The 13962-nt window shown below is 48.2% G+C and overlaps 1 protein-coding gene across 3 annotated transcripts in view; it reads left to right on the top strand.

Annotated features, from left to right (window-relative positions):
• The window catches only part of LOC149372270 (fatty acyl-CoA reductase 1-like), an 89702-nt gene that overhangs the window by 34593 nt on the left and 41147 nt on the right, over positions 1-13962 (top strand). The window contains exon 1 of one of the 3 annotated variants that reach the window (XM_089566697.1): positions 825-970. The exons of the other annotated variants lie outside the window; for them this stretch is intronic. The gene's annotated coding sequence lies outside the window, so the exon portion shown is untranslated. Of the gene's footprint in view, positions 1-824; positions 971-13962 lie in introns of those variants that run through there. 3 annotated transcript variants of the gene reach the window in all.

Below are 13962 nucleotides of genomic sequence, written 5' to 3' on the forward strand. Positions count from 1 at the left end.
CAGAGCCGTTCACCTCCCGCCTTTCTTGCGGTAACAATCTGTAAAACGAAAATAAAAAATTATCGGGACGCTTAAGTCACATTAAAAGTGGAACGCGGTAGCATTATGTTTCACATTTAGGCAGATTGCTCATAATCCGGTGGCCAGGCTGCCACCTGCCACGGAGGGCAGGTTGTGGTGACGTCATAATGTCACGTGACCTCTCTCTACCAATCAGGGTGGTCCATCAGGGCAGGTTTTGAAGATACCTCAAGGTCACGTGACCCATCTCGACCAATCAGCGAGTTTCATCTCGGTGACCGGTGGTGTTTTGGTGTGACAAGCCTAATGTTATCTCATTAAAAACAAAAACAAAACAAAACGGGCGACGGCAACTGTCAGGTAGGCTCGCTTACCGAAGCACTGGTTGCTGGTTGGCTGTGACCTCCAAGTTCTGGCGCCTGCTCCGTTCGCGCTTTATAAGAAACGCAGCAAATTACTACAAAGAACTGTAGTATCGAATCTTTCCCATTTTGCGTTCTGAGCCGGCTGGAGTCATCTTCGCAACCCCCAGCAGCTCAAACGCGGTAAGCTTGTATACACAACAGCAAGGACTTTGTCGCCTCCACGTGCTCTTTGTGTCCTCGACAGCGAGCGGGAACTTGATGCCCAGTCACGACGTTGGCGGAACCGGCTCTTATTCAGCTAGCTCACGCGCGCGGTAGTGTCATGACTGCCTCTCTGGCTCTGTAAAATGAATTAACGTGTGTATTTTGAAGCGCGCCGCAGTCACAACAAACAGTTCTGGTGTTTCTATACGCCGACTGGTAGTCGAAAGTACGGGAGGTTCTCCGTGCAACGTCTGTGTGCCTTCGGCAGAGCCCGTGACGTTTAGAAGGCGGCGCGACGCAATGTGGCTAGCTCTATCGCCCCTCTACAGATGTCTACTGAAGGGAAGACTCGTGACGACTGCTGGTGTCTCTGCCGTTCGGTATGCGCTGACTTATGTCTTCCGTTACTTGTATCGGGGATGAACGGTGTAATAAGGTATTATACCTAACATGTAACATGAGGGCTGGGTGACCAAAGTTCGATTAGTTAACCAGCAAGCACGAGTACCTCTCAGCAGTGGCCAGGTTGCTGTGAAAGATTCTCCCTGAAAGTGTTTCCCTCGAATAGTCGACGACTTCCTACACTCTTAAAAAAATAATAATAATAAACGGTCCTAACGCTAATCGTATTATTCACTGGGCTCTTTGTAATAGTAGGGAATTGGTCTTATCAGTAACGGTTACTAGTTCAGCAAGGTAGTACCCTGAACTAACCAGCCGTTAACTAGAAACAGGTACTAACTACCGCCGGAAAACCCTTGTTGTCAAAACAAGCCTAAGCCGTTTTTGCTATACTTCGCCCTAACTGAGCATTTCATGACGTGGTAATATTTTAGCTCTCTGGAATGTACAGGAAGTATTTAATGCTCCTGACTGACACTTGCACTGCATAAGAGAAGGGCTGCACAAGCCTTACGCTTCAGTTCAGCAGTTTCTGTGCAGTGCATCCCTTTTTAAGCATTTATTGCACAAAAATTACTAGCTAGTGGGGAGGGCGACGCACTTTTCAGGCAGCAAAAATGCTCTGAATGGGACGACATGTTCTTGTTTTTCAGAGAGTGCTTACTGTTCGGTATCTGGCGGATCAAATTTCAGGCGAGATGGAGTTCTTGTAGTGGCACAACGTATTGCTAAACAAGTGCTGCGAACTCAAGACAGCTGGTGCGGAGGCAACGCCTTGCCTAGCCAATAGGAGCTGGAAGCTTTTATTTCGTTGCGACATGCCAGCTGGATAGCCATAATTTAGGGGACCACACTTGTCATTATATTTTCTATTTAGCTCTGCTGAACGTTTAATCAATCAGGCTGCGATGGATCTAGTGAAAAGAAGAGCGTCGCAACAGACAAGGGTGGTGGAAATTTTCAGTGCCTGTTTTGTCGCTTTTTCCACCGTCCATATTTGGTACGCTGCTTTTCCCTCCAAGAAAAATTAACCAACTACTCCAGACCGCTACCCTGATTCGGGTCTATAGTGACAGCAACCGGCTCTATGATATACTTAACTGTAGTTATACTAATTATAAGTATACTTGTGTACTTAACTGGCTCTGTAGTACATGGTATACCCTATAGGTTCTTGCTCACCAAGTATACCATTGCAGGCAGGTTATCCTAAATATTCCCTTTTCTGCCAAACTCCCTTGCGTCCTCTACAGCAGGAACGTTGCCAAGCGTCTTCCTCATTTTCCCCAATTGGCTGTGGGACTCTGCCAGCACTGTAGTTGTTATACGCAAAGGAAACTGGTGAGAGCTGCTACAACCCTGCAGCCAAACTGGCGGTGCCGCGCGTGAAAATGATTCCCCCGCAAAAAAGTATCATCCGCGGCAGTGGCGTAGTCTATCTCGAAGTGTCTTCCGCTGGTTTGGTAGGCCTCAACGGCGTCATTCTGAATGCCTGAGTTCATTAGAGTTCTGGTCTCTTTTTACCATTTTACGCCGGTACACGCTGTTCGACAGTTTAAGGCAGATGGCGGCGGGCCGATTCATTCCCGCCAGTCGCGTCAGCGGCTTCTGCTGTGGCGTCAAGACGGATGCTCACGTATCCAGAGGAAAGGAAGGGCGCTCAGTCGTAGCGCCCGTGATGTGCACCCCCTTTCTCACCTTCTCACTGTGTGCAGGAAATGAGCCGCGGGGCTTGCATTGTCTTCTATTGTTTTGTCTTTTTTTGTTTGCTGGTGGCGTGAGCACGGAGCCTGTAAGAGGATTCCGCCGCGAGCTTCCAAGGGCGAGTCGGTCGCTCCCACACGCAAACGATTTGTTTGCGGTTTGTTTTTGCTGGCATGCTCGGGCACTGACGACCACCGTGCGCGAGCTCTACGCATTGCTGCCAGCGTTGTCCGCTTTCGTCCGCGTTATTTTCCAGGGTCGTTAGTCGCATCGAAGACCACGCCACGAGAGCAATTTTTTCAGTGATGTGTGGTATTGAAGTCTGTGCTGAGACTTACTAAGCCTTACCGTAGCATCGGTGCCAGGCCCATTGAAGCTGTAGTATACATATAGATATCGATACGCTCGAGGGAGCCGTCGGCACCGGAAACGGCTGACGCGCTACGACCGGGCGTTTCGACTGCTCAGTCGGTGTGAGTGTGGGTAATAATACATGTATATCTCAGGTATACTGTAAGGCTTAAAGATAATTAACCGAAGCAATTATTAAGAACAGAAGCAGAGTGTTAATGATTAGGTTTATTACGTATTCTTCACTACGCATAGTTTGCTCAAAAGCTCTCAAAAGCTTTTTCTTTTTTTCATACAGGAAACGTATGCAACGAGCAATGATGATGTTTTGCTCATAGCGCTTTGTACAATTTATTCGCATTTATTCATATATAAATTCGCACTAGTCAAAACTGAACAGATCGGATAAATGAGATACCAATCAATCAATCAATCAATCAATCAATCAATCAATCAATCAATCAATCAATCAATCAATCAATCAATCAATCAATCAATCAATCTTTATTTCGCATTTTTAGTACAAATAAAAATCCAGGGAGTGGGGACAAAAAGCTGCTCTGAGGCAAGCTTGACTGGGTCCCCACCCCCTTTACATGGCAGTTTGTGCAGCAGTTATGGATGAAATGTTCAGTGTTTAAAAGAGAACAATTTACAGCACATGCGATTTTCGCGCAGGAAATGAATGTTACAAAATGCAGTCTTTTACAATATAAAAAATACAACAAAATGCAAACAAACACTCGCGTGATAGCAGACCTGAAAAAATGACAATGTTAATAAACAAACTCGCCTGAATATAAGGGAAAAGAAATAGTAAAGACAAATGGACACAACTACAGTACTCTGGGATGAAATGACGTGTTACAAAAGCTCTGTTTTTGGTTATGAAGATGGTTGACACTGTTAAAACGCCATGAAAACTGGTTGATGAAATGAAAGTTTTATATTACATTTTAGTGGCTGTTTGCAGGTCGATTTCCATCATTAATAATTTGTTCAATAATCTCGGAAGGCGATTTTCGACGCTATCTAGCCCGTGTGTTAGCCTGGTGAATGGCACGTGCCATGTTCCTTTATTCCGAAATACATACCCCCCGTCAGGAAGGCTTTTTAAACTACATAAAGACAAAAATGCATTGTTATTAGTTTTTAAGCTATGTTTATATCTCATCGACAGGTTAAAGTCATATAATGTTGGAAAAGGTATAATTTTGTATTCATAATAGGTATTATATAATGGGCTTTCACTTGGAATGTTGACTACGTGACGAAGGGCTTTCTTCTGCAGAGAAAAAATCTTATTTATGTTTTCTTTTGATGTTGTGCCCCATACAAGTCCGCAGTAATTTAGTTGAGCATAGAACAACGCGTTATATATTAATAGCTTAAATTTCAGTGGTAAAATATAACGAAGCCTCCAGAGTACTCCTGATATTTTGGCAAGATTGGTTAATATATGCTGCACGTGTGAGTTCCATGATAAGTGCTGATGAAATGTCACACCAAGTGTCTTTGCTCGTAGCTGTTAACAACGAGACCACCTTGCCTGGTAATTACTGCATCGCCACCCGTGTGATTGTAGCAGCAGTTGTTACTCCTGTTATTAATAACAGCAGTTGTTACTGTTGTTATTACTTCCCTTTCTCTAGCTTTCTTTTTTTCTTTAGAGTAGTTCTTAGACCGTCTTGACGGAACTAGTTTCAGCCACCGCCTTCTTTGAGTATGGTTTTCTGGGGTTTAACGTCCCAAAGCGACTCAGGCTATGAGGGACGCCGTAGTGGAGGGCTCCGGATAATTTCGACCACCTGGGGTTCTTCAACGTGCACTGGCATCTCACAGTACTCGGTCCTCTAGCATTTCTCCTCCATCGAAATGCGACTGCCACGGCCGAGATCGAAACCGCGCCTTTCGGGTCAGTAGCCGAGCACCGTAACCACTGAGCCACCGCGGCGACCTTTGAGTTGCAACACCTGCTTACGTGGTGGTTACAATGTAAACCTCTATTTATTAAAAGCTTTGTGAAATCCACACATTCGTAATTTGTTACTTTCGAGCAATGACCTTTGACCAGTGACTACCCCCCCCCCCCCCTCCCTCTTCTCTTAGCGACGTCAACTCGAAGAATTGAAGAACGGGCACGTAGCGCTAACTTCCGGCGTGCAATAGCTCGTGGTAGGACGCCAGTATTGAGGGTGTTAGAACTACTCCAGACTCTAGAACCTTCCTCGCCGATCCTCGTCCAGTCTGTAGGCGGGGTGATCCCGCAGGCAGCAGCGGTTGCTTTCGGGCACAGCACTGTTTTTTTGCTGCAGGGCCTCCACAGCTGCGCGCTCTCGGCACTATACGCGTATGCACCGGCTCCGGGCGGCTCGCCTGCCTAGCGGGAGCCAGCGCGAGACAATGAGGAGCGTCGAGGCGCATCCGTCCTACGCTGGCCCACATGACAGGGGGAGACATTGTTGGCGCGCTTTCCCCCGTCCCAGTCACAAACACTCCGAGCCGAGCCGGCGAGACGAAAGGCAGCCCACCAGCTGTGACGGCGCACAGGCATGTTCCGATAGTGCAGTCGCGCGACGCCGCGGTACACAATCCAAATGTCGCGTTCGGGGAGATGCCGCGCCGCTCCATCCGCCACGGCGGATGCGGGGACGTGCGGTAGATAGGGGGCGGGGGACTGATTAGGGGAGAAGGGAGGAACGATGACGAGGCTGTCGCCGACTGAGGAGCGTGCCAGGCATGGCTACGGAGCTTCCGGCTTCAGCGTACCGTAGATAGCGGGCCTTCTTCATACTCGAGAAGTACGAGCAAGGTCCACGCCAATCCCATGAGGCACTTTCCCAACCACTCGCCTCAGGTCATTCATTCATTCATTCATTCATTCATTCATTCATTCGGTGAATACGCAGAATGCCATGGTACGCGGAATGTCCTGGTAGCAGAAACTTCCAGAATGCGCTGTGTCCTTTATCACGGATCGTCCGGACCACCTGATGAATCTGTGGATAGAGTTCTTGTATGAAGCACGACGGTCAACGTGCAGGGCCTCGTCGCTCTCATGTCTGCCCCACCTATCCACCCACCCCGGTTCGTTGTCGGACGTAGCTGGAAAGAAAATTTCTAGTAGTGGAAAATTATTTTTACCGCGACAACGGGTGGGAGGATGTGCGTACTGCAGGTCGTGCTTATCTTATTGTTTTATTACAGTTCTATGTTATTCGAAACATTTGCGGCGTGCGGATCCGCTGGTCTATGACGTGGTCGCTCCTCTGAATGACCTTCCGCAGAGTCGTATGAGCTGCTGTTTACACAAAGCGGCGGCGACCAGCCGTGACAGGACAACACGCGTATGTGGCTAGTTCTTGTGTACTATATACGAGCTTGTTCGGGGAAGGTGAAGCAGAATTAAAAAAAAGAAAAAGAAAAATAGAGTTTTGAGGTATATGGATGGATTTTGCTCCATTATAAAACCGGTGAATTATGTTAACTAGTTATATTAATTAGCTGGTTAACTAAATTGTTGCGACGTTTTAACTATTCAAGTTAGGCGCCTGGTTGCAGTCAGAGATTTGCAGCTGGCCGCTAGTAATAGCCACGTCACTTTTTAGAATTTTGAAAACACAAATACCGTCAGTGCTGCAGTGGCTCACCAAATTATGGGCATCACGGGCGCGTATGACTATTACAATTTAGTTAACCATATTACGAGGTAACATGATTGACTTCTTTCCTGGTGTCCATCAGCAGTGCTGCAGAAGCGATCTTTATGCCTCAAAACGGCTACCTTTAAAAATTTTCGTTCACATTCGGTCAGACAGCATATATTTAACAATATATTCATTTTTACAACGAACCTATGCAGGACAGGGACAGGACACTTGTATGCGTGCAGTTGCCTACTTTTGCTTTTGTGTGGGCGAACGCTTTCCTGAATGCAGTAGAAAAAAAAACCGCTTCTCTTCTCTGTCCTCCTCCTGTTCTTCCACCTACCCACCACATCACCCCTTTTAACTCTGCCGGCCGTTGTTCAGGCGTCCGACTTGAACGCAGCAGTTTCTGCGGCTGCGCTCCTCTCTTCTTCCGCAAAGGGGAAGTCTCTCTTTTTTTCTTCATTTCCGAATAAAACCGCGGCCGCTACCACCGCCATCAGAAGCACGCAGCGAGTGTTGGTCTGTGCAGGGGGGGGGGGGGGGGGGGGGGGGGCGCCGCTGCTCCGTTGTACGGCAGCTGGCGTCGCGTCCGTATCCGTGACGGCGAGGGCGTTGGCCGCTCCGTTCCAGTTCCAGCTCCTCTCTCCTTCGGCCGGGCGCGATTCAAGGCCCGCCGCCCGTGCAATCGACCGCGCGGGGTCTCCTCTCGCCCGCGCCGCATTGGGACCCGAATGAGACAGCGCCGCGGGCCTCCGCCACGGATAACGTATCGCGTCCTATCTACGCGACCCGATGCCGCTATCTCGAAAGACGTCGGCCCAAGCCTGTATCGAAACTTTGCACCTATCGTCGCCCGCGGCTGAGGCCTGTCCTCGGAAATTTCTTCTGTTTGTGTTGCTAAGTGGCACGTACCCCTCGTACCGCACAGCGCACATTTTTGCGAGCGGAAGCGCCGAGCGCCGATACTATCGGTTGGCGGCGTTTGCCGTCGTCGCAGAAGGATGTCATAAAGACATTTGATAACAGTGAAGGCATGTCACGGCGGCTGCGCAGAAAGAGGGTTAATGACGAATCAGTTCTCCCGGCGCTGGAGCTAATTTTCGTTGCGGCTGCCTTTGCCGCGAAGTGACTAAACGGACATGGCGCGTACCACCGCCAGCTGCCGCCTTCGGTTTCCATTTCTATACTCGAATTCAAGCAGAGTGGGCGGCTAAGCGTAATACTGTTCGGTATGCGTCTTGTCATATTATGTTGAACGTGGCGATGGCCTACTCCAAGGAGGCGCTTCTGTACTTCTATTCTTTCCTCACTCACTCACTCACTCACTCACTCACTCACTCACTCACTCACTCACTCACTCACTCACTCACTCACTCACTCACTCATTGGTTCGTCCAGCGTTTTATGAGCGTAAAAACTTTTTTTTAAATCGATGTTGATTGTCTCAGGGCATAAAACGGTATGTAATGATAGATGAGGATGCCTACACTGTTAGCAGAAAAACACCCAAAAGGGAGTAAATGGCTTGTCCTCTAACGCACACCCAAAAGGAGTTTTTTTACTCCATATGTATGGTGTTTTTTATTTACTCCCTTATATAAGGGAGTTATTAAGAAGTGAAAAGGGAGTAAATTTTTTACTCCCTTATAGAAATGGAGCCTGAAAATGGCGTGATGTTTATAGTTTATTTATCCTCATTCAGGCTCATTCTTACAGCAGCGACAGCGGTGGAAACGGGCAGTAGCTCTGTCGCCGGCAACCCAACTTGGGAAACTGCGCTGCCGTCATGTAACTCCGCATCCCGCATTCTATTCGCCGTCTGCAAGCCCAGCGGCGGCGTATAGGCGGCAGGAGTCGTCTGCTTGTCGTCTCCCTGTGCTGCACGAGCTCGTTTGGTTGGCCGTGTTTGTAGATAAAGGGATTTAACATTACAATCAATAGTTCAAAACTGAGAAGGAGTCGCTGGGTAGTTTTCACGGTCATGCGCCACGCTATATTTGACTGAAAACCAGAGCAGAAAAGTTGAAAACACCCGTGATGGTAGTTTGGAATGGCAGTGTTTGCTTCCATACTCACTTCATTAAGGCTTGGCTTTTCAATATGACTCAGGAAAAATGTAGCCTCATGAGCTCAATCAAGAGCTCAGGGTTGACACCATGTTCTATCACAGTTCCATGTTCATGAAACACATAATCTGCTGCAATACATTGCGAGGACCACACTGAAAAAAGCCTGTGAGAATTAGGCCTAAGCGGGGGCTGTAACGGGGTGGTGACACAAACAAAGGAAAGTTAGGTATGGTTAGAGCACTGGAGGCTTCACAGGAGCGATTCAATTATGTACCGTACTGTAGCGGAAAACGGCGACAAGCCGATATCTTGTACCGCGGCAGGCGCCCGTGAAGGAGCAGAAGTGAACGGAGATCCAGCGGCGATGGTAACCCAGCGGTATTCACTCACTGCCATTTTCAGACGACTGACCAGAAGCAGACGAGACGCTAGGTGGCGGGGCGGATTGCAGAAAATGGTGTTTTTTTACTCCATTTCAGCACTGGTGGGGTATTTGGCACAATTAGCTCCCTTTCTAGACTGGAGTAAATGCTGGTAAATCCTCATTTTAACTCCATTATTCCCTCATGAGAGTAAAATGGAGGACAGTCCACCTTTTTTACTCTCCACTCATTGAGTAAATGTTTTCACAAATGGAGTAAAAAGGGTGGCCGCCACCATTTTACTCCCTTTTGGGTGTATTTTTGTTTACAGTGTAAATAAACTTGTGAGAAAAGGTTCGCTGATCTAATGAAACCTTTTACTAATTGTTTTCAGAATTCAAAAAGGAAGAAATTGAAAGTGCGAATGAGGGCCAATTTCGAATGAGGGCCAATCAAAGAACGAGGCTGACCAAGTTATACTCAGCGGGAAGAAATGGAAAAAGGGCTATTGGAGACACTTCGAGGAGCATTGTACCTCAGTCGCCTATCTGTCGGTGTAGGGGAGAGGGGCCCTGCATCTTTGAATTTGGTTTGGTTAACCTCCCAAAGCAGCTTAGACTATGATGGACGCCGTACGAGGCCTTCGGAAATTTGGACCACCTGGGGTTCTTTAACGTGCACTGGCACCGCACAGTACACGGGCCTCTGGCATTTGGCCTCCATCGAAATGCGACCGCCGCGGCCGGGATCGAACCCGTGTCATTGGGGGGAGGGGTCGAGCTTTGTATTGCCACTGAGCCACCCTGGCGGCGACAAGAGAACGCAACTGAATGGAATGTACGGAATGCACTTCACACTGCGCTTTCGTCTTTCAGACAAAATCTTCATTGGCATCTGCTATAGACTTGTAATCAGCATTAAATGAGCTGCGAAGTTTTATTAATTGCGGTGCAAATTCTCGCCAGAAAAGTATTGAATATGAAAGCTAAAGGCGTCCTGTACTTCAAAAAAAAGGTTTCACCGAGTGGAGCCTTTGTGCGAGTTCTAGCGAGCAAGTGTTAAGAATGCAGAGCGGGTTGAATAATGATTATGTTCTAACGCAGTTCTGCCTTTGCTCCTTTCGCTGTGCATAATTGGCCGAAGCGGCGCGTGATTGATCGCCGCTGGGATCTGCTGATTGATGATGAAAGCAGAATTTTTGGAAAGAGCTTAATCGTCCAGCACAGATTTGCAAAGCAACGAACGGCCGCTAAATGAAGGATGCTAACAATCATTATAGTGCGATTTGAATACGAATGAGTTATACTAAAGAGGAAGAAAATTGACGGAGCCGAATACGGAATAGGACCTTGACAGCACTGAAACAAGGCTTGACGTTATCATGACTTGGAGGTTTGTTGCGTGCGTTTGAGTACAGGTCTTTTTCGAGGAACCCGTGACTCTCTATACGTCGCGCGTGCGCCTTGTATTACGTCGTGCCCTTCGTTCAACCTTCAACGCTGCGGCGGGTAAACGAAGATAAACGAACGGTGGTTTCGTTTCACGTAATATCGTAAGACTCTCGTTGTGCAGAAAAACAGTCGTCGTCCTGAGCGAAAACTCTGGATTGGTCGAAAAGGTGGCTCTATGTCACACGCGGAGCGGTGGATTTGAAAAGTGATTAAGACGTCAGAAAACTTGGTGATTTTGTGTTGTGTGTTATTTCACATAATGACTGTGGAAGCGGAAACAGTGCCCGCCCTTACAAAAAAAGTTTTAGACAGTCTATAGAGTGTCTATAGACCTCTGTCTATAAAGTCTATAGACTGTCTATAGACAAAAGTCTGTAGGTAATACAAATGCCATAGACAGTCTATAGGTAATCTACAGATTTATGGCCATATACTTTTAGTAGACTTTTGTCTATAGACAGTCTACAGACTATGAATAGACAAAAAAGCAATATCTGTAAGAAGTCAATAGAGTCAATAAGAAGTCTATAGACAGTCTATAGACCATTTTTATATGGGCGTGTTTGTGTGGACGGGAGGAATCGCTGACGGGACCCATTATCGCTTCATGACGGGACCCATTATCGCTTCATGCCCTTAAAGGCGCAGCTTAAGTGCCCCCCAATTTTTACGAGGGGCTATCGCCACTATCGCCGCATGGATTTGCGGCTCAACATCACGCGGCATCGGTTTGCGGTCGTATAAAGCTTCTTGTGTTGCCTTCTGAGCACGTCGCACCTCTGTATACACTCACGTGATCATTCAGTACAAAAACTAGAAATGTCGCGACTTTTCTGCTACATTTGCTCTAAGGAGCAAATCGTGCACCTCGTTATAGACCGTTTACAGCGCGCAGTTCTTCTGTTTGAGACCAGATGGCGCCACAGGTGCGCTCAGAACACGGCGCCATTACTTTCCTCGTAAGTCGCCGGCGTGTATGCCTCGACGCAGCAGTGGAAATGTGGAAAGAGAAAATACGTGCTCTGTTGTGGATTGCGAGAATTGCGACAAACAGTTAAAGGGGCGGGATGCGATCGTTTGCGAGCTTTACGGAACCGAACTGCACTAGGACGTATACTGCCCCTGTTCGCGCCCGTTGGACATCCACCCTTTCCGAACGGGCGAAGGCAGCACACATGTTCGCCAGCGCTAGACAGCAAATATAGAAAGAAAGGTCTCGATCTTGGAAAATCTGCGAGGGTAAGTGCGCAACATAGCCGCATGAACAAGCTGTCCCGCCACCGAAACGTCACAAAAAAAAAAAAAAGACGGCTAACGCTACTGCATATTGTGCAGTGCATAGCCGTGCGAGCGGACAACGCTTACCGTCAGTTCGTGTATTACACACCGCCTCGGTGTTACTGTTGAACTTCGCTCCAAATAGCGTGGTTTTCGTGGACCACAATCGGAATAAAGCGTTTGTGTTACGGCTGTTGGGCTCAGCGGTTGTCACTTCCTCGCGATCCATGCGAGACAGTCACTAGAAGTGACTACGGCTGATTGCTTACAACCAACGAGACCTCGAGCATTTTCATGTCCGCATATCGAGCATGGAGCGTACCACAATTTTATACTATGTGAGGCTGACATAATTGTGAACTTCTTGTAGTGAACGCTCTGCCATGAGCGCGTTATCACAAATATATCGCGGAATCCTTGTAAACGATTGCATGCAGGCTTGTGAAGGTTTTTTGATGCATGGTACTGCTTACATGATTGGGTAACATTTGTTTGTTCATTTATTTTTGTCGCCTTCCTTTGTTTAGCAAACCAACAGAAAATATTTTTAGGCTTCCTAAGCACCTTTAACAGGTTGTAAACAAATGAGTACGATGTGCATGTGAGCGTTTTAGAGCAGTCTCCGCATGCATGTACACAATACGACAACGACCTGCGCAGCCGCAGGGTCGTTAAACCTTGCTGTTTTAGATAATAACACTAAAAAAATATTAAACAAAGCCTTGCGCGGCATTCAGGCGATCCACCCGTTGCCTCGAACAGACGGAGAGCTCAGCGGCTCTTCGCGACATGAAGCTCGATCACGTTTTCACGCCTAAAGTCATCAAATTAGGGTTTTCACATGTCCTTCGAAGCTTCGGACCAAACACAGTGTCGTCTTTTCACTCCTTTCCAAACTGTTTCAGCCGAAACACTGCCTGTCGGAACTGAAACATCAGACGCAGCAGCCGTCGCGACGAGGCGCGCGCCGAGCGGTCAGGAGGCGAGTAATGGCGGCGTGATCACGTGATCAAAGATGGCAGCCCCCATGATACGCCGCTGTAAAGCGTCTATACGAGCACTCGACGAAACGTTTGTTGCGCACGAGATATAGAGGGGTCGAAAGTTTCCGGAGGGGTTGAATTATGTACGCGGAAACCCGCTGCAAATTAGCACCGCCTGTATCGGGAACCGTCGAATTCGTGTACGAGTCTCACATATGCACATAATTTTCATCACTTCGAGCGCCCGTATAACCATTGCGCAATTTTCCCTAGCAAGCCGCATTTTGCGTGGGCACAATGCGATGTCGAGCCAACGCCGTCATCCTGCGTCTCTGCGGCAGCAAAGCTTGTGACCGTAGTGCAGCAAATTATGGTGGTGGTGAAAAACATTTATAATGCAATAGATATTTACAGAGAGGTGATTGGGGTAGGCCCTATTGGCCCTTTCCCCTAACAATACTAGGTGGAGCCCCTATTCCGGGGCCCCATTGGCAAGCAACGCCGCCCGCGTCCGGTGAACCAAGGCCTTTTGGGTCTTTAGGTCCTGACAGCCGAGCAGGGCCGCCTCCCAGTCCTCTCTGGTGGGGTTGGGGTTGGGGGGGATAGATGGGTTTGACTGACACGCCCAAACCATGTGGAAGGTGTCAGCCACCTCCCCACAGAACTGGCACGCGCCATCAAAGGATGTATTGAAATGTTTAAGCACCGCCGGGCACAGTACAGTGTTAGTAAGAATTTTGATGAGGAGGCGCTCGTCAGCGCGATCCAGACCCTTACAAGGGGCCGGGTAGCGCCGGTGCTCCTCCTTGTAGTAATCGGTGATTTGTTTGAATGTAATCGCCAGACTGTCTGATTGGGAGTACCCTTCCAAGGACAGGGAGATAGCCCGGGGAGAGAGTGCGCGGGCGGCCTGATCGGCCTGTTCGTTTCCCTGGAGTCCCTGGTGACCGGGGGCCCAAATCACGTTGCGTGGAGTTGGATCTTCAGATCGACAGCTATATTCCAGTATGCGATCGGGAGTCCATGGAGTGCATTATCAGAATGGACATCGTATAAACTGCCTTTATTGCGAGACCCTCACGATCCAAGTAAGATGCCTCCATGGATGCCGCTTGACTCCGT

Source organism: Amblyomma mixtum, chromosome 1 (assembly GCF_055824585.1).
Source record: "Amblyomma mixtum isolate Tamu chromosome 1, ASM5582458v1, whole genome shotgun sequence".
In the NCBI taxonomy this organism is placed as follows: Eukaryota; Metazoa; Arthropoda; class Arachnida; order Ixodida; family Ixodidae; genus Amblyomma; species Amblyomma mixtum.